Below are 18,362 nucleotides of genomic sequence, written 5' to 3'. Positions count from 1 at the left end.
TATGGCTGAGTAATAATATTCCATTGCCTGGCAAATCCCATGGACAGAGGTGCCTGGTGGGCTGCCGTCCATGGGGTTGCTAGGAGTCGGACATGACTGAGTGACTTCACTTTCACTTTTCACTTTCATGCATTGGAGAAGGAAATGGCAACCCACTCCAGTGTTCTTGCCTGGAGAATCCCAGGGATGGGGGAGCCTGTTGGGCTGCTGTCTCTGGGGTCGCACAGAGTCGGACATGACTGAAGTGACTTAGCAGCAGCAGCAATAGTGGTATAGGGCTTCCCTGGTGGCTCAGATGGTAAGGAACCTCCTGCAATGTGGGAGACCTAGGTTCAATCCCTGGGTCGGGAAGATCCCCTTGAGAAGGGCATGGCAACCCACTCCAGTATTCTTTCCTGGAGAATCCCATGGACCGAGGAGCCTGGCGAGCTATAGTCCATAGGGTCGCAGAGTCAGACACAACTGAAGCGACTTAGCACGCATGTAGGAGTATGCCAAGTTTTATCCAGCTATTCATCAGTTGATCAATATTTGGATTGTTTCCTCATTTTTGGCTATTGTGAATAATGCTGCTCTGAACATTTGTATACAAGTTTCTGCATGGACGTGTGTTCTCAGTTGCATTGGTATGTGCCTAGGAGTGGAATTGCCAAGTCACATGGTAATCCCGTATTTAACTTTTGGAGGAAGGGACAGACTGTTTTCCACAGCAGCTGTACCCTTTTGCATTCCCGTGAGCACTGTCTGAGAAATCTAGCTTCACAATATCCTCACCAACACTTGTCATTGTCTGTTCTTTTGTTTTAGTCATCCTAGTGAGTGGGAAGTTGTATCTCCTTGTGTGGGCTTGACTTGCATTTCCCTAATGCAAACCTGGGATTTAACCCCAAGTCTCGCTGGGCAGGGAGCAGGCCACTTGTAGGTCTGGGGCCGTTTTCTCCCTGACTGGGGTGGGCGGGGCACGTCTTCCAGGTTTCTCCCTGTGGAGGGCGAGTGGCCCATTAACAGCTGTTTTCAGTACTTTTCTTTCTGTCATTTGAGACCAGACCCTGGAAGTGCCTCTGAACAGGAGTCAGAGGATGGAGAAACACATCAAGGACCCTCAGATTCCAAGACCCCAGGCTGTGAGAGCTTTCTGCAAAGCAGCAGGTGGGTGGTGCCTGATGAGTCTTGATCCTGGCTGTGCCCTACTCAAGGCTGGCACCTAGTAGGCATTTGGGGAACACCTCTTGAATGAATGGGCTGAATGTGAGAGTAAATGCTACCCAGTCCAACCATTTTATTTTACAGGCAGGAAACAGACCCAGCTAAGTCAAAGTTTATAGCCAACAAGTGGGAGAAGCAGAGATGCAGGCCAGCCCTCTGGCTGTGCAGTTGAGAAGAGGTGTTCCTTCCACAGCCCCAGATGGTCAGGGCCTGCGGGGTGTGTCTCCCAGAGGGACCCACTGTATGCAGCCCCTGTCTCACCTCTCCCCAGCTCCCTCTGATCTCCAAGAACATCTGCTCATTAGCAGCCCAACTTGGATAGTTGGGAGGCAGAAGGAGCCAGTTAACCTTTGCAGTTTGAAATGCTTTCATGGGAGGAAGGAAAGAAGGAATGAGAAAAAGGAATTCTTGACAATTATGTTAATAGCTGTAACTAATTAAAGACTTACTAAGGACCAGGCACTGTGAGTGGCTGCCTTGCACATTTTAATTTTTATTCATTATTCCTAAAATATATTATTGCCCATGGTCAGATGGTTCTGGTTGCTGCCCGAAACAATGCAGATGATGAAGTCTTTCTAAATAAAAATGGGGAGAAAATATAGGTGGGCCCAGGTCCCCTAGACTAGTGCTCAGCCCAGCAGAGGGACTGGAAAAGTTCCCGCCGTGTGAACTGCTGGCTGCCCGTGGTCCCAGGGCCTGTGTTCCCATGGCAAGAGCCGGATACCTACATGGTCTTGGCTTCAGATCCTAGTCCCAGCACGTGCATCTGACTAGTTCCCTTTTAACATCTAGAAGTAAGTTGATGATAATCCCTACCTCCCAGCCTTGTAGAGAAGACGGAATATGTGCACTGGAAAGGGTCTCAGGTCCACAGCTTGGCACACAGTAGGCATTTGGCAGTGGCTGGTTCTCTTTTTTTCTCCCACCTACAAACCAATGTCTACTTCCAAGAAAGAGGGTAGCCTTGCATCCTCTTCCCCCAAGGAAGCAGCGTTTTAACTGATATCTCTTAGAAAACACAGGCTGAAGGCTGAAAAAAATGTATTTCAAAAGGTAATTTGGAACCCATGTAAAACCACCAACTTGTACATCTAAGAAAATTGAAATGTCCTGCCATTTTTCAGCTGATGTAGGACAGAGCCTTGATAGAGATTTCCCCAAATGTAACAATTCTGAAGATGTGCATGACATTACCAATAGTAAATTGTGAAGCTGAAAAGAACTTTTCTAAACTATCAGTGGTTTAAAAAAAAAAAGTATTTGGGAGAGACATGTAAGGGCAGAAGGGCTTCCCCAAGATAAGTCCCTTGCAGGGCCTTACAGACCCTTAATGACTCAGGCAAGTTTTGTTGCTGCATCTTTTCCTCAGCTGCCTTTCTCAGCCTCCTGAGTGGGGAGAATAAGTTCTCAGATACACCTGTGCAGTGGTTGAACAGGAAGTCCTGACCTGCCCTGTAAACCTCTTGAGGCTCAGGACGCCCTGCAGGTGCCCTGCGTGAAGACTGGGGCCAGGAGAAATGGGCAGTGGAGGCTGCTATTTGGGGCTCGACTTGAGGAAGGCTGCTTCTCCTCTGGCGCTAGGAGAAGGGAGTGGGGTGTTGCAGTCTCTTATTGCCGTCTGGACGATATGGGGAGGAAGATAACAATGATTTCTTTCACTGAATGTCTACCAGATGAGACAAGAAGTCCCAGAATGCCAGAGATTAACATTCTTATCACCCTTGCAGCATGGGGACTCTGAACAGGTTAAGTCTGGCTTCAGAAAAGTACCAAAGAAAATAATGTTGCTTGTGCCTGAGAGTTGGGGTAAAACTTACATATGCTCCAGATGCATATTACTAACATATTATGTGCAGCATAATAACTGGATCTATGCCCGCTTATTTTTCCTTTAATGATGTAATGGATACTGGTTAAAGAGCAGTTTAAGATGGTAATTATAAAAATTATATATATATATATACTTTAAATGTTTTACTAATTTAGTCAGTAGGAGCATATATTACTTTGTTTTTTTATTTTGTATTGCAGAAAATCTTAAACATATACAAAATAGAATAGTATAATGACCCTCATGTGCCCATCATCTAACTCTTATGAATTGTAGCCAAGTTTGTTTCTTTTATATCTGTTCTCCCAACCTACTATTAACTTTGAAGCAAATCTCAGATGTAAATAATTTTACTTCATCTGTAATATTTCTGTTTGCATCTGCTACAGGCTGAACTGTGTCTCTCCAAAATTCAAATGTTGAAGCCCTAGCCCCCAGGGTGATGGTTGTTGGAGATGGGCCCTTTGGGAAGTAGCTAGGGTTAGCTGAGGTCACGAGGGTGGGATGCTCATGATGGGATTAGCACCCTTGTAAGAGGTGACATCAGAGAGCGTGCCTCTCTCTCCAGTGACAGGCATCAAGGAAAGGCCATGTGAGTATCTGCTGAGAAGGGGGCCACTTGTCACCCAAGGATAGTGCTTTCACCAGGCACTGACCTTGCCGGGACCTTGATGTCAGACTTCTAGTCTCTCAAACTGTGAGAGAGAAATTCCTGTTGCCTAAGCCACCCAGCGTGTGGTATTTGGTTACAGCAGCCCATGCTAACTAGTACTGCATTTCTAAAAGATAAGGGTTCTGTAAAACAACCAAACATAACAATAACATTATCACAGCTACAAAATGTATCATTGAATCTTTCATTTCATCAAACAGCAGCAGATGGACTTACAGGGGGGTGAACGCCCTTCTCTGGGGTGCGCAATCAGCTTAGTGCCATCCTTTGCTGCCTTCAGTGAAAACCACATTCGTAACACGTGATCTACAATTTGCAGCTTCAGTTTTTTAATGCGGAATGAGAATCTAAAGATATTTTGGAAGATGTGATGACAGGATCCTCCAAAGTAGTTATTACCCTCCCCCACCATTTTTTATAGTTGTCTCACTCACACCTATTTTGGCATCATTTGGGTTTTTTTAGAAGCACACTTTTATCAAGCGTTTTCAAGGCATTCACCTTAGCATTCATAGAAATGACTCACTTTTATACTCAGTTTTTTTGCTTTGTTTTGTTTTTGACCACACTATGAGGCACGTGGGATCTTAGTTCCCCGATAAGGGATTAAACCTGTGCTCCCTGCAATGCATGATTGGAATCCTGACCGCTGGATCACCAGGGAAGTCCCCTTAATTGTTTTATAGTATTTAGTTACGAATTAGCAATAACAAGTATGACTGGCACACATGTGTTTGAGAACAAACACACGTTGATTCCTTCTAATCATCCTTCTCTAAGAAGAGTCTTGGAATGCTGGAGAGTGGGTTGTGGGCATCATATAGTGGGTTCTACAGAAGCATTAAGAGTATCAAATGATTTGGAAAGTCTGTTAGGAAAAGACTGATTAGGTGAGCTTCTTCTGGGTTTTTTGAACATCTTTTTACGTGATCACAAATGGTTCCACACCATTCATTTTATATATTGAATAGTGTCCATTGTACCATGTATCTTAACCCCCATGTTTCTTATCTGTGGCCAAAGAAATTATTCCCGGTTTTTGCCTGTTTTGTTTTTGGCTAGTATACCAAATGCTTCCATGAGCCTTCACAATCAGTCTATCTCCAGGACACATTTCTTAGTTTGGAATTGGGTCGAACAAAAGATAGATGTATTTAAAATTTTTTTATTGATACTGAAAATTGTTCTCCAAGATTGTCACACTGATTTATACTGCCACCCACTATATGTAAGAGTGTGTATTGCACACCTCCTATTACCAAACATTTTCATTTTTACCAATCTGATAAAATTTAGTATCTTGTTTTTATTCTAATTTCTTTAATTTTGAGTGGGGTTTACCACTTTTCATGTGTTTCATGAGTACTGGCACTTGTTTTTCTGTGAAGAGTAAGTTCATATCCTTTGCTTGTCTTTTAAACGGATTTGTGAAGCTGTATTTAAGTTAACAATATCTGCCCTTTGGTTTTCTATGTGTGACATAAATTCACAGTGAGGCTGCGATGGTTGAGTATTTGTCGAAGGAAAGTGTACTCTGTCTTCTGATGTGTGGCATTCTCCTGGGAGGAGGTTGCCAGCTAGGGCTCCATGTTCCAGCCCCTTTCAGGGTAGGCGGTGCCTTGTGACTGAGCTACAGCCCGTGGGCTGCGAGCAGGGATGATACACACTAGTGGGTGGACCCCAGCCCATTAGCATTTCCCAGCAACCCTCCTCAGCGATGCCAGTGGTCGAAACTGACACGACCCCTGCCAGCCTCGCCTCTGGATGAAGCCAAGGAGAGCTGCCCTGCACTGTGCTGTTCATTGAAACCACTAAGCTGGAGCCATTATACATTTTAGGGTCTATCTAGTAGTTAGCTTCTGCTAACTGGTACACAAAATACTTAGCAAGTAGCCTTTTCTAATTTTTGAATTAAATATGTGTGCTTTTTTTTTTTTTTTACCTTTTCTTTGCTATTTATTTTTTCACCATATAGATTGAGAATTTTTCTTACATAGTCTTTTTTTTTTCACCTCCAATAACTGTTGGGTTTTGTGTTATGCCAGGAAAAGAAAATCACCCTACCCCAAGATTATTTTTTAAGTCAAATGTGTATCTTTCTAGAACTTCCAGGGTTTACATTTTTCTTTAAAATTTTGCCCATATGTAGTTTATTTCAATGTAAGGTGTGAAGTTTCCAGCTTCATTCCCCCATCCTCCCAGTAATTAGGCTGATTCCCATACCATTTGATTGATTAATCTAATTTTAATACTGATTTGAATTGCATTTTATTTATACCAAATTCCAATATGCATTTGGGTTTATATGTGGACTTGCTTCTGTTGAGTTTGTCTTTTAATGCACTGTCCCAAAGTTTTTAGTTATTGTAGATTTACAATGAATACTTATAAATACCTGGTGAGGAAATCTGTTTTCATTTCCCCCCATCATTTTCCTGACAAGTCTCATATCTTTGTTTTTGCAGATAAACTTTAAAGTAAGTTTGTCTTGTCGAAAGAAATCATATTGCTGCTTTAACTGGAATTGCTTTGAATGAGGAAAACTGAAATTTTTACAGCACTGAGATTCTGTATTCAAGAATTTATAATTTTTCATTTATTCAAATATTATTAAAATTCCTCAGTCGATTGTTCAAAGTTTTTTTCATACAACTCCTGGACAGTTCTTGTGAAATTTGTTCTAAGGCGTTTTATTATTTTTCTTGTTATAAATAAGAACCTTTCTTCCAGTAGACTCTCTAAGTGGCTGTTGTTTGTATAAGAAGAAACCGCTCAGTTCAGTTCTCTGCTTTGCTTTTAATGTTTTTCAGTTGAATTGCAGGTATAGTCATATCATCTGGAAATCGTATCGCACCTGCTTCCTCTTTTCTAATGGACTTGCCTCCTGTTTTTCTCCTTACCTAATTGCACTGGCTTGTACTTCCATAATGACGTTCAACCATGATGTTGGTGGCAAGAATCTGCCAGCCAGTAGGAGGAAGTCTTTCGCCCTCTATTGGCTGCTGTCGGACTGTCCCAGAGGAAGGCAGGGAGTTTGCTATGGGAGGGCTCCGGAGGACAGGCAGTCCTGCAGGAAAGGCCCGCTCTGAGCACGCTCTGTATATCAGTAACCCCAGCCTCCTCAGCTCCCTCCCCTCCCGCGGCTCCACCCTTCACAGCGCTGATCCCATGGCATAGAGTATAGTGACTGTCTGTCTCCTCCATGAGAACAGAAGCTCTTCCAGGGCAGAAACAGGTCCTCCTGTTACCCTCCAGCCTCGTGCCCTGCCTGTCACATAGGAGACACACAATCAGTACGTAGTGGACGAAAGGACCCCACGGCAGACAACCTTAGGCTGTCTCTCTGCTCTGGGACAACCTGGAGGGAGAGAGTGTGGAGGGAGATGGGAGGGGCACTCAGGATGGAGGGGACACATGTACACCTATGGCCGATTCATATTCATGTTTGACAAAAACCATCACTATATTGGAAAGTAATTATCCTTCAGTTAAAAAAAAAAAAATGTCCTTAACAACTCTGCCTCCCATTTTTCAACAGCCCTTTCTGGTCACAAAGCCCTTTTGTATACATTATCTCACTCTATCCTTTCACTGAAAACCCTGCCTTCTTTTCCTTCTCTTTTTATAGATATGGAAACAGAGGTTCAGAGAAGTTAGGCCGCTGGCTCGAGGTTCCTCAGCTAATACGTGGCAGAGTGCGGTCCTGCCATGGCCTCTGGCTCTTTCCACTGAGCTGTGCTGCCGCTTGGTTGGCCACCCTTTGGAAAGCAGCGCTGGAGATTTTCCATCTTGATGATGACATGTGCCTTATAAAGAAGCTGTTGGCCCAGGGGGAAGAAGGGAATGGGTGAGTGGAGTTGTGCTCCCCAGAAGCTGCCACTGATTTTGCCCCTGCCAGCAAAGGGTAGGTTGGTGTAGGGGGTCTGGGAACATGGGGTAGGGCTGGAGGTGGTGGGGGTGGTGGGTGAGAAGGGTGGCATCCTGGACAGTTCCTAATGCATTACCCAGATAAACAGGCCTCGGCGGCCGCGTCTTGGAGCCCAGACAGTGATGCTGCTTTGGCCCCCTGGGTTGGTGGTTCTCTGGAGGGTAACACAAACCTCTGAGTGCTGGCCACTGGCGCTCCCGGAACACGCAGCCCTGTCCTAGTCACGTAGGGATGGCGCAAATGAAAGAGGAAAAGCACGCAGTCCTTACCCTCAGGGGCCCACATTCTGGAGCGAGAAATAATTTAGCATCTACTGTGTGGCCCGCCAGAGGCTGGTCACCCACCTACATCACATTCACTTAGTCTTCACCACAGCTTGACAGTCAACTCTAAGGATGTCCACAAACAGAGTCTCAGACAGTGAGGGTCACAAGCTGCCCCCCGCTCACCAGTGTCAGAGCTGGAGTCCCAGCCCCGGGCTGTGATGCCTTCACTCCTTCATTGCCCCTCGCTGTGTGCTCGAAAGCAGACAGAGGGATCCAGAGTGGCAGCACTGGGTCCCACCAGGGGATGGAACCAGTGAGGCTGTCCGGAAGGCAAGCTGGAGGAGTATGCGGGGCCCCGGGGGAAGGCCGAAGGGAGGCTGTAGCGAGCTCTGAGCGAGCTGGGTAAATACTTTGGTCTGGTAGGGAGAGCTGGGGGGGATTAAGCCCAGGCTCTCTCTGTTAGAGGGTGACATCTGAGTCAGCAGCCCCGAAGGCCACGTTCCCTGAATGCTGACCTTGACGAAATGGTAATAAAGTTTAGCTACTTTTTCATCCCCTTCCTGAGCCCAGATTGGCTTCTGATCCCATGAGGCCTCGCGGTCAACCACAGCTCTCCTCCTGTGCCTCTGTGGATAGTCACACCACTGAAGTGGTCCTTGGAGCCCAAAAGCCGCCCCCCGCCCCCAGGTTGTCTGTGGAGAAGGAATCACTAATGTGGGTGTTCAGGTGGTGGACAAGCTGGCAGGAGGGTCTCCCGGCACCCCTTCCTGTCTGGGGGGCCACCTCTGCCTGCCCCACTGGGGGGTCCGTGGGCTCAGGAAATTGGGGGCTCAGTGGATGACTTCCTTCCCCCCCGGATGCTGACTTGGCGACAGCGCTGCTGGTGACCTTTTCCTTCCCTGGCCCTGGTACGAGGCCTGCTGGTGTTGTCGACTTCCCTCTAACCAAGCAAAGTGGGGCAGCGATCCCGAGTGGTGGCCCACCGTTAGGTGACTGGATTTCACTATCAGGATGGAAAATCTTCAGGGGTTATTATTTTCCAAAGGGCTGGGCACCTCCCGCCCTCATCTCCATTAGTGCCTCCTTGAACGCAATCCAATATCCTGGTGAAGATCACAGTGAAACCAAATCTGGTGTCTGCCGCCTCGCCTTAATCCCTGTAAGTCTTGAGCCCATCACCGAGACCTGACCCAGCACTGGCCCCCTGTAGCTACATCCTAAAATGACTTGGCTTGACATGGACAATGAGGGACAAAACCTGAGGCCACTGCCCTTAGGAATTTGGTCCCTCTTAAGCTGTGGGTAACAAGCAATCCCCAAATACAGACACCCTCGGCAAGCAGGAAAACCTCCTAGTCAAGGATAAAATTGACATAGAAGGGTCCTGACCAATTCGACGATGGGGCTCTGAACTATAAAAGAGTGGAGGAGCCAGGTCCCCTTAACCTTTCCTGAGTCCAAGGGCATCATTAGCTTCCTAACCCCTGTCTGTTTTACCCCCGACTCTTTCATCTACTCCAGAGAACAAGGACATCGGATTAGCACTATGGAGCCCTATGACATTTCTCATCAAGATTTATACACTCATCTTGTCCCCACCCCTTTCATCCCTTCCCTTTCCCTCTGCTTACAGAATAGGATCCTCCCTGCTTCTGCTTCCTATTTGACCCATTCCTCTAGACTAAACCCAGTTTCTACTCCCCTAGGTCTCACCAGATGCTCCCTGCTCTTTCAGTTCTCAGAAGGCCAGGAATATTTGGAATATGATTAAACCTGCCTGCTTTCCTGCTCCTGCCACTCTTTTGCTCCTTGTTCTGTTGACCCTGAGCCCTTCTAATTAGATTACAAACTCCATGAGGACACATGTTCTCCTTCTCTGTTATCTTTTTCGTGCCCCTGTGTCTGCGGCAGGCTTGGCACTTGGTTGAGAATTTTGAATACTTGATTGATAGTTTTCGTTTTCTATCTCAAGAAATCATTCCAAGTTGCTTAAGGAGAAAAAAAAAAAAAAAAAAAAACAGAGAAGGCAAAACAGAAGAAATGTAATCAGGAAGCATTTGGATATTTTTCACAAGATGTTCTGAGAGTGTCTGCCGCTGTGTAAGCGTGGGCATGCTTGCCCTCGTGGGTATACAGGTGGTACTTGGGATCCAAGGCAACATTAGGTTCATTAAGAAGATGCTTGCTGACCACCTGCACGTGGACGCATTCTCACAGTCCTGAAGTTTCCTCGTTTGAGATGCCGTTTGCTTCACGTGCTGTAACGAGCCCACAGTAATGACAGGCAGCTGAGGTTGGAATGCCTAATAAGCTGTGGATTAAGAAACGATGTGATAGCATCTTGCAGGTTGTAATTAACACGCGATTCTATTATGTCGTATCAGAGCTTTGTCTTCTTGCTGACAAGTAATTCCCCCAAATAATCACTTGTCTTTCAGCATCTTGATGAAAGGACTAATCATAAAGAGCTCCCTCCTAGAAAGGCCAGTGGAACAATCTGGGGACAATTACACGAGCACCAGTAGCTGCTGGGCAAAATTACCTGGATTTGAATACATGGTGAGTGAGACCAAGTGAGGGGAATGAGGCCTTGGCTGGGCATTCAGGCAGCACCTGCCTATGACTGCCGGCTTCTGGAGTAGAAGAATCAAGCCCTCATCAGGAGGATTTGAAAGAACTCGAATCATTTTTTTTTTCCCTTAAATGATAGTAGTCATGATTATCCGTAGAAAAGTTGGAAAATATAAACAAGATCACTACCAACATCTTGGTTAGCATAATCATTGTCATCACCGATACCACCACCACCATGTTCATCATCATCAAAATTGTTACATTTAGGAGCTCATCCTCCATCCCAAATACTTTGCGAGGCACTTGAATGCTATATCTAGGTCTAACCAAAATCTTACAAGGTGGGTAGTTATAGTTCCGCTTTATACATGGAAAGGCCGAGACTCACCCCTGTCCCAGCTCACACAGAGCAATAGCAGCTAGAGGTGGACTTTCAGTTCAGGTCTGTATGTCTAAAATCTGTGTTGCCACGCCTGTTTTTGTCCTCATTTTTAAGGTGGGATAATGACCCTCTCTCTTCTAAATAGTTGTGAGAGTTGAAGGAGATGGTGAATGTGAAAGTTCTGCAAATCATGAAGTCTTGAATAGATTTAGGGCTTGTTAGACAGTGTCTCAGAGAAGGCAATGGCACCCTACTCCAGTACTCTTGCCTGGAAAATCCCATGGATGGAGGAGCCTGGTAGGCTGCGGTCCCTGGGGTCGCTAAGAGTTGGACATGACTGAGCGACTTCATTTTCACTTTTCACTTTCATGCATTGGAGAGGGAAATGGCACCCCACTCCAGTGTTCTTGCCTGGAGAATCCCAGGGACGGGGGAGCCTGTTGGGCTGCCGTCTCTGGGGTCACACAGAGTCGGACACGACTGAAGCGACTTAGCAGCAGCAGCAGACAATGCCTGGCATCCATCCAGGCACCATACCCAGCTGCCAATTAAATGAGCAGTATTCATTGAATGTGTTTAACTGGGTCTCACTGAGAAGCCGGGCCTGGGAAGATCTGTGCAGTGTTCTTCTGGGGCAGGGGGAGGAAGGGAGAGGAGTAAAGCTAGGTCCATGGCATGGGTGTTATAAGTTGAGAGGAAAGAGAACAATGGCTCAGCCAACTGGAGTGGTGATCGCCGGGCAGTGGGGCTACCCCGATCATGTCCATCAGTCACCACCAAGAAGTACTTCCTCAACCTCAATATACTGTGCTTAATAAACAACTCAAAACAAGTTCCCTAGGTCCTTTTCCAGTCAGATTCTCAACTTCTCATATAAAAATTCCAGAGCCACTGTGGGTGCTGGGGAACAGGAGGGGCATAAGTTTGAAGATGTGGGGTGAGCACAGTGAAGGGCCTAAGTGTGAGAAGCGGACTGGAGCCAGACTTGAAGCAGTGTTCTATCTGCTTCTCTATCTGCCTTCCTCGCTGCCTCTTGTCTTAGGAAATAAGTAGAATTCAAAAGCTTTGTCCCTCTCACGTGTGTATGAGTGTTGGAATCAGGAACAGGCTCTCGCATTGAAAGGCAGAGGTAAGGAGGTCCTGCTATCCTGAATGTCTACCCAGAACACCAGCCAGGAGCCCCACCAGGCCTTGGATGCTGACCTCTGCTCCCGTGTTGGAGGTCCTGATGGCGACTTGAGAAATTAATTGAACTTCTGTTGGGCAGCTCTCCGCCAGGGCACCTCTCCAGCCTCCTGTGGCTTCTGCATTTGTCTTGGAAGATCACCAAGCCGGGAGTGGAGTTTGACCAAAAGTAGGTGGAATTGACTCATAAGCGCCAACTCAGGCAGTCACTACCAAGCCAAAACAGAAAAGAGAAGGTGGATGGGAAGAAAAATTGGGCAGCATCAATAAAGATGGTACTTTGCTAGGAAGAAGTTGCAGCCCCACCTGGGAAAGAGTGAGACTAGCTACATGCAGCCACACCTGTCCTCCTGCTGAGGTCACAGAACCTGAACTTGACCTCCACATCTGTACCTTGTGTAGACGAACCCTCCAGGCCCCAATACCGGGCCACCTGGATCTGTTCCGGCATGCGCAAGTAACCAGGCTGCTGATATCATGGGGATCTGATATCAGGCATCTTGCATCTGGATACATGAGCTTGTGGCTAGTGAACCAGGAGAAGTAGGGAGTCAACGATGGCTATTCTGCTCACAGTTGTGTGGTGACACCCTTCAAGGGGACACCTGTGGCCATGATTTCTTTCTTGGTGCTGTGTTCTGTTTGTCAAAGTCTACTTGTGCCTTCATTCTTGAAACTGTTGTTAGACTTAATAGAGAAGAGGGTGTTCATGGGTCATTTGCTCTGGGGAGGTTTTTAGAAGAGTGAGGATCATGGACAGAGAAGATTTTCTGCATGGGGAGGAATGAATGAAGGCTTAGGAAATTAAGCTGCTGAGCTGCGGCAGTGAACACATGCTTGGATAATCTGAGCTGAAAGAACACCTAGGACTCAAAAAATGTGCATAGACATATAATCTAATTGGAGTTCAGCAGCAGGGACCTGCCAGCCTATTAACCACTATTGATTAGTAGATTTTGATGCTGAAGCTGTCACTGGCCCATGGGCTGTGAAGGCTGCAGGGATTCCCAGGGGAAGAGAGGAAAGCTGTACTCAATGTCTCCTTCCTGCTCTGTGGCATGTTGCTCCTCTCTTCTGTCCTGTCCCACAAACAGGTTTTCACAGAGAAGAGAGAGAGAGAGAGCTCTTCTGGTCAAAGTGGGTCTTGACCCCTGGGGATGTGGAATACAAAGTCATCATATCTCAGCTGCATTCTCTACCTAAAGATAAATATGGTGGCTTTGAGAGGGTGTTGCGAGTCTCTCTGACATCCTACTTTTAGATGAGCTCACAGGAACCTTAGATGAACTTCAGAAACAACACACTTAAATGACAGAATCTCCAGAGACTCAGCCTATCAAGTCCTGGCGTCCCCTGGTCCAGGGCTCACCCAGCCAAGAGTCCTGTGTTGGTGCCCATGTGTCTCCACTCTGGAGTGAGATTTTAGGAACCATTTCTTTGAGCCCATGACCCAAAGAATCCCTTACTTTTCATCCTGTTTCTTCAGTCTCTGGGTCCTTCAAGTTCTACCTGCTCCTCAGCCATGTTCCTTTCTCTATGTTTCATGTGATAGAAGCCACTCTCTCCTTGCCTCCCTTGTTCCAACCTGTCGAAACACCTGATGAGGCTCTAGAAACCAAGTTTTAGGAGGGATGTCTGAAGGAGGATGAGATGTTCCAACTGGAGAAGAGAAGATGCCAGAAAGAACCACCATCATGCTCTTCAGCCTACTGGTAGGTGGTATGTGTGTGTGGAAGGGTAATCAGATTTGAGGTGACTCAAGAGGTAGGACTAAGACCCATGGGTGAGAGCTGGAGGAGGACAGGTTCCAGGTCAGAATAAGGAAGTTAGCAGCTGCACTAGTTAGGAGCTGAGCCATCGTGCAAGCCACTGACACTGGAGGAAGCTTCTCTCTTGTTTATATTATCATTGTCTTCATCATCTGTATCACCATCATCATTTACTGAGCACTTAGAGGTGCCAGGCCCTCAAATAAGCACTTCATTCACGTGATCTCAGCATCCCTTCTACTTACTGTTACCTGCTCTTCTCTCTCTATCCCCTAAACCCTCTGGCTTGTAGTTTGGGGGAGATGTTTGGAGCTTGAAACAAGGAATTTGGATAAGGCTGGAGAGTCTGGGTGGTCCAGGTAGGGAGGTACCTACAGAACTGCAGGGCTTAGGAAGCAAAGTATTTGCCTAATGCAAAAGTAAATGTGCCCTTCTGTACCTGATAGCCAGGCCTTGTTCTTAGTGAAGGGGGCAGATAAATGTGCTTGCTTACTTTGGCTCAGCCTTCCCTGCACCCACTTTTTAAATGGTATTTATTTGGCTGCACTGGGTCTTCGTCTCAGCGTTTAGGATCTTAGTTGTGACATGTGAGACCTTATTCCCTGACCAGGGATGGAACCTGAGCCCCTGCATTTGGAGCATGGAGTCTTAGCCACTGGACCACCAAGAAAGTCCCAGCCTTCCCCTTTTGATTCCCTTAGCCGCACATGTCATGAGATATAACATCATCACTCTCCTTTCAGCCTCGTCCCCACCAACCTACATGGAAAGCAGCACAGAGAAATGAGTTATGTGTAATGAGATTTTACATATAATTTTAAGATTTTGGTTTCCCCTTCCAGGGCAATGTTTTTCTACCAGGCTAATTTCTCATAATACAATGAAAGTCTCTGTTCTCTTATTATTGCAAGGATGTTATGGTTCTGAGAGCAAGTGGGAGTATTTTAGGGGGCTTGGCAGGAGGCTTGGTTCCCTTCAAACCATGCTACATGGATAAGTGGCAGGACTGATAAGGATAACTAGGAGGAGGAATGGGAAGTTATTGTTTAATGGGTACAGAGCTTTGCTCTGTGATGATGAAAGAATTCTGGAGATGGGAAGTAGTGATGGCTGCAGGATACTGTGAATGTGCCTCGTGTCATTGATTTGTACCTTTAAATATGGTTAATACGGTAAAAGTAAAGAAACAGCAGCTAGGCATAACATTTGGAGACACGAGGGTGAGTAGCTAGCAGAGGAAACAACGGAAGCATTCACAGGGATTGTTCCTTTGTCAAAATCTTGTCTGTTGTTGGAGGGGGTGCAAAATGGCATAATCCTGCTGGGGAGCAGTTGGCAACATTGATCAGAATCACAGATGCCCATGCCCTTCGATCTCACAATTATTTACTCTGTTTATTCTAAGAGTGTGCCTGCTCTTGCACAAAATGACAGTGGACGAGGGTCTTCACTGCAGCAGTGTTGGAGTAACAGAAGGCTAGCCTCGGAAACAGCCCACGTGTCCACCCAGAGGGGGCTGGTTGAAGAAACAAGGATAGAGATGCACCGTGAAGCACAATGTAGTTGTAGGATCTGTCCAGAGTAAAGGTTTATCATGAGGTTAAAAACATCAGAGTCAGGTCAGATCAGTCAGATCAGTCGCTCAGTCGTGTCCGACTCTTTGCGACCCCATGAATCGCAGCACGCCGGGCCTCCCTGTCCATCACCAACTCCCGGAGTTCACTCAGACTCACGTCCATCAAGTCAGTGATGCCATCCAGCCATCTCATCCTCTGTCATCCCCTTCTCCTCTTGCCCCCAATCCCTCCCAGCATCAGAGTCTTTTCCCATGAGTCAACTCTATGCATGAGGTGGCCAAAGTACAGGAGTTTCAGCTTTAGCATCATTCCTTCCAAAGAAATCCAGGGGCTGATCTCCTTTAAGATGGACTGGTTGGATCTCCTTGCAGTCCAAGGGACTTTCAAGAGTCTTCTCCAATACCACAGTTCAAAAGCATCAATTCTTCAGCACTCAGCCTTCTTCACAGTCCAACTCTCACATCCATACACGACCACAGGAAAAACCATAGCCTTGACTAGACAGACCTTTGTTGGCAAAGTAATGTTTCTGCTTTTGAATATGCTATCTAGGTTGGTCATAACTTTCCTTCCAAGGAGTAAGCGTCTTTTTATTGCATGGCTGCGGTCACCATCTGCAGTGATTTTGGAGCCCAGAAAAATAAAGTCTGACACTGTTTCCACTGTTTCCCCATCTATTTCCCATGAAGTGATGGGACCAGATGCCATGATCTTTGTTTTCTGAATGTTGAGCTTTAAGCCAACTTTTTCACTCTCCACTTTCACTTTCATCAAGAGGCTTTTGAGTTCCTCTTCACTTTCTGCCATAAGGGTGGTGTCATCTGCATATCTGAGGTTATTGATATTCCTCCCGGCAATCTTGATTCCAGCTTGTGTTTCTTCCAGTCCAGCGTTTCTCATGATGTACTCTGCATATAAGTTAAATAAGCAGGGTGACAATATACAGCCTTAACGTACTCCTTTTCCTATTTGGAACCAGTCTGTTGTCCCGTGTCCAGTTCTAAATGTTGCTTCCTGACCTGCATACAGATTTCTCAAGAGGCAGGTCAGGTGGTCTGGTATTTCCATGTCTTTCAGAATTTTCCACAGTTTATTGTGATCCACACAGTCAAAGGCTTTGGCATAGTCAATAAAGCAGAAATAGATGTTTTTCTGTGTAAATAGAATGCTCTCTTTGTGTAAGAGAAGGGGAAATATCTGAATATATGCGTATCATATGTGCATAAAGGAACACTGGAAAATACATCTGAAGCTAAAGAAAGTGGTTACCCGAAGGAATAGGAGTGAGGAAGGGAGTGGGTGGACAGACCCAGGTGGGGCTAGAGTCTCATTGTGTTTTTTTATATTGTTTCAATTTTTTAATTGCATGAATAAATTACCTAGTTTTTCTAAAAAAAAAAAAGATGAAAAGATTAGTAAGGCCCTGTGCAAACTCTAAAATACTCTACAGATGTAAGAAGTTACTAATGAGACAATAATTATGATGATAATGCCTATCAGCTTCTCCTTCTGGGTGCTGCACTACATACTTAATCTCCTTTGTTCCTCCCGCAATGATCTTCACTGTTGAAGACAGGAACCGGGCCATCAGAGAAGTTAGTTCGATGGTCTGACACCACGATCCTAGTGAGGCAGGAAGCTGGGATTTGAACCCAGATCTCTCTGCTGCCACACGTGGCTCTTGCCTGTACCACACCCCCCAACACCCCATTGCCCTGTGGTATATTTTCCTTATATGAGAGTCTTTGTTTTACACACTGCCAGCGCTTCTCCTGGCATCGCCACGGCCATTTTCCAAGCCCAGTTCAACTCTTACTTGTCTTCTTTATGTGCCATTCTTGGAAAACCCAACACCTTGATGCCGCCAGCCGGCCCCAGTTCGGGTAGTCATTCTGTCTTCAGGAGGTATTTTTGGTCGCAATTTTCCTACACTGTCCGGACGGGTGCCATGATTAGGCACAACGGTTCTTTGCGGTTGCTCCTCGCCTTCCTGAAATACCCATCCAGGACCATGCTGGCTCCACTGCCTTGGATGGAGCCCAGAAGAAAGTTTTTATGGAACACGTCTTTAAAGCGGTTAACGATTTAGGAATGACTTGGCAACGAAGATATTATGCACACGTACGCACAACAGAACTTTTTCCTGTACTTGGACAACCTCGGGGCCACACGCTTAAGCCTGCAAATAGGGCCGGGTAATTACATGGTCCCAGAGGAGCCCCAACAGTCCTGAGAAAATTGACTTGGTTTCTGAAGTTTGGTTGTAAAAATAATTAGATCACAGGATATTTAAAAATAGGGTTCCAGAGGTAGAGCTGTGGGCTCCATCCTCAAATGACTTCACTCAAGGGACCCCAAGTTGAGAGTAAGTTGAGATGCAAAAGCACCAGTATTCGGCAGATGGAAATTCCAGGCTACATTTCCCAGGGCACGTGTCTGCTGCTGGTGGGATTGCCAGATGGAAGGAGAAGCCTTTTCAAAAGATTCCATTGGGGAGGTTCGCAGCCTGTGAGCGCCCAGTGTGTTTCCATAAACGAAGCCCAAACCACCATTTCCCAGCACCATGCTTGATGATTCGTCTCCACCACCACAGTTTACACATTTTTAAAGTTAATGATGCTCTGTGCCCAGAAAGCAAGGCAACTGACGTGCAGGTGCTCCCCTGGAGGGATGAGTGATGGGATGTCGTGTGGAAGCTGAAGGACCAGTTTGTTTCAGGATAAATGGCCTTCTTGTGTTCTCTTTTTCCTATCTCAGCTGATTTCCTATAGCCAGCCTAGCATGTTTGGCTGGAGCATTGGGGTAGGAAGAAGAAAAGGCTGTGAGTCAGTTTGTTGGGTTTTTTGCTACAATTGTCGGCCAAGTTATCTCAGAATATCATCTCTCCCAGGTCATCTTTTCCACCCAGACTAAGCACAGGGTGACAGTCCAAATCTCCCTGGCTAACCCAGAGTTTCTAGACCTGTTC

At 46.2% G+C, this 18,362-nt stretch overlaps 1 long non-coding RNA gene across 1 annotated transcript; it reads left to right on the top strand.

Moving 5' to 3' along the window:
* Positions 1–296: 296 nt before the first annotated feature.
* On the top strand, positions 297–14,796 carry LOC139180349 (uncharacterized). The gene is made up of 4 exons (XR_011564618.1): positions 297–1,149; positions 7,342–7,617; positions 10,346–10,466; positions 13,601–14,796. It is a non-coding gene; the product is annotated as an uncharacterized lncRNA (long non-coding RNA).
* The last annotated feature ends 3,566 nt before the right edge of the window (positions 14,797–18,362 follow it).

This window comes from Bos indicus, chromosome 28 (assembly GCF_029378745.1).
Source record: "Bos indicus isolate NIAB-ARS_2022 breed Sahiwal x Tharparkar chromosome 28, NIAB-ARS_B.indTharparkar_mat_pri_1.0, whole genome shotgun sequence".
Taxonomy (NCBI): domain Eukaryota; kingdom Metazoa; phylum Chordata; class Mammalia; order Artiodactyla; family Bovidae; genus Bos; species Bos indicus.
The sequence above is the reverse complement of the archived record's forward strand: the minus strand, read 5'-3'. Positions and strand labels throughout refer to the sequence as shown.